The following is a 3,129-nucleotide window of genomic DNA, read 5'->3' on the forward strand; positions in this document are numbered from 1 at the left end:
CATGTCAAAAACCAGTGTACGAATAGCAAAGTTCAATCGGGAAGGACTCTGCTACGTGTACACTATGGTGTACACTTTAGTATACACCTTGCCATGTGACATTACCCTGTTCCACAGTTTAAATTTTAAACAGTTTTCTCGTCCAATTGACACTTGACAAAAATGTAAGTGTCAGATAACATGTCAGCAATCACTGTACAAATAGCAAAGTTGAATTGGTAAGGACCCTGCTGCATGTACACTATGATGTACACTTTAATTTACACTTTAGCCCTGTGACACTACCCAGTTGGACAGTGTAAATTTCAAATTTTTTTCCCTTCCAGTTGACACTTGACAACAATGCAAATGTCAAACAACGTGTCAAAACTCAGTGTACACGTAGCAAAGTTCAATCGGTAAACACCTTGCTACATGTACACTATGGTGAACACTTTAGTTTACAATTTGGCACTTGACATTACTCTATTGGACAGTTTCAATTTCAAATAGTTTTCCCATCTAATTGACATTTGACAATAATGCAAGTGTCGGATAACATGCCAAAAATCAATGTACTAATGGCAAAGATCAATCGGTAAGGACCTTGCTACATGTACACTATGGTGTACACTTTAGTTTACACTTTGCCACGTGATATTACCCTGTTGGAAAGTTTAAAGTTCAAACAGTTTTCCCGTCCAATTGACACTTGATAACAATGCAAGTGTCAGATAACGTGTCAAAAATCAGTGCAGAAACAATAAAGTTCAATCGGTAAGGACCTTGCCACATGTACATGATGGTGTACACTTTAGTCTTCACTTTGCAAAGTGACATTACCCTATTGGACATTTTAAATTTCAAATAGTTCTCCCATCCAATTGACACTTGACAACAATGCAAGTGTCAAACAACAAGTCAAAAACCAGTGTACGAATAGCAAAGTTCAGTCGGGAAGGACTCTGCTACGTGTACACTATGGTGCACACTTTAGTATACACCTTGCCATGTGACATTACCCTGTTGCACAGTTTAAATTTTAAACAGTTTTCCCATCCAATTGACACTTGACAGAAATGTAAGTTTCAGACAACATGTCAGCAATCACTGTACAAATAACAAAGTTCAATCGGTAAGGGCCCCGCTGCATGTACACTATGATGTACACTTTAATTTACACTTTAGCCATGTGACACTACCCAGTTGGACAGTGTAAATTTCAAATTGTTTTCCCTTCTAGTTGACACTTGACAACAATGCAAATGTCGAACAACGTGTCAAAACTCAGTGTACAAATAGCAAAGTTCAATCGATAAAAACCTTGCTACATGTACATTATGGTGAACACTTTAGTTTACAATTTAGCACTTGACATTACTCTATTGGACAGTTTCAATTTCAAATAGTTTTCCCATCCAATTGACATTTGACAATAATACAAGTGTCTGACAACATGTCGAAAATCAATGTACTAATGGCAAAGGTCAATCGGTAAGGACCTTGCTACATGTACACTATGGTGTACACTTTAGTTTACACTTTGCCACGTGATATTACCCAGTTGGAAACTTTAAATTTCAAACAGTTTTCCCATCCAATTGACACTTGACAACAATGCAAGTGTCAGATAACGTGTCAAAAATCAGTGCACATACAGTAAAGTTCAATCGGTAAGGACCTTGCCACATGTACATGATGGTGTACACTTTAGTCTTCACTTTGCAAAGTGACATTACCCTATTGGACATTTTAAATTTCAAATAGTTCTCCCATCCAATTGACACTTGACAACAATGCAAGTGTCAAACAACATGTCAAAAACCAGTGTACGAATAGCAAAGTTCAATCGGGAAGGACTCTAATACATGTACACTATGGTGTACACTTTAGTATACACCTTGCCATGTGACATTACCCTATTGGACAGTTTAAATTTTGAACAGTTTTCACTTCCAATTGACACTTGACAAAAATGTAAGTTTCAGACAACATGTTAGCAATCGAAGAACAAATAACAAAGTTCAATCGGTAAGTACCCTGCTGCATGTACACTATGATGTACACTTTAGCCATGTGACACTAACCAGTTGGACAGTGTAAATTTCAAATTGTTTTCCCTTCCAGTTGACACTTGACAACACTGTAAATGTCGAACAACGTGTCAAAACTCAGTGTACAAATAGCAAAGTTCAATCGATAAACACCTTGCTACATGTACACTATGGTGAACACTTTAGTTTACAATTTGGCACTTGACAATGCTCTATTGGACAGTTTCAATTTCAAATAGTTTTCCCATCCAATTGACACTTGACAATAATGCAAGTGTTAGATAACATGTCGAAAATCAATGTACGAATGGCAAAGATCAATCGGTAAGGACCTTGCTACATGTACACTATGGTGTACACTTTAGTTTACACTTTGCCACGTGATATTACCCTATTGGAAAGTTTAAATTTCAAACATTTTTTCCATCCAATTGACACTTGACAACAATGCAAGTGTCAGATAATGTGTCAAAAATCAGTGCACAAACAGTAAAGTTCAATCGGCAAGGATCTTGCCACATGTACATGATGGTGTACACTTTAGTCTTCACTTTGCAAAGTGACATTACCCTATTGGAGATTTTAAATTTCAAATAGTTCTCCCATCCAATTGACACTTGACAACAATGCAAGTGTCAAACAACATGTCGAAAATCAGTGTACGAATAGCAAAGTTCAATCGGGAAGGACTCTACTACGTGTACACTACGGTGTACACTTTAGTGTACACCTTACCATGTGACATTACCCTGTTCCACAGTTTAAATTTTAAATAGTTTTCCCATCCAATTGACACTTGACAAAAATGTAAGTGTCAGATAACATGTCAGCAATCATTGTACAAATAGCAAAGTTGAATCGGTAAGGACCCTGCTGCATGTACACTATGATGTACACTGTAATTTACACTTCAACCATGTGACACTACCCAGTTGGACAGTGTAAATTTCAAATTTTTTTCCCTTCCAGTTGACACTTGACAACAATATAAATGTCAAACAACGTGTCAAAACTCAGTGTACACGTAGCAAATTCAATCGGTAAACACCTTGCTACATGTACACTATGGTGAACACTTTAGTTTACAATTTGGCAC

The sequence above is a fragment of the Olea europaea genome, unplaced genomic scaffold (assembly GCF_002742605.1).
Source record: "Olea europaea var. sylvestris unplaced genomic scaffold, O_europaea_v1 scaffold348, whole genome shotgun sequence".
Lineage (NCBI taxonomy): Eukaryota > Viridiplantae > Streptophyta > Magnoliopsida > Lamiales > Oleaceae > Olea > Olea europaea.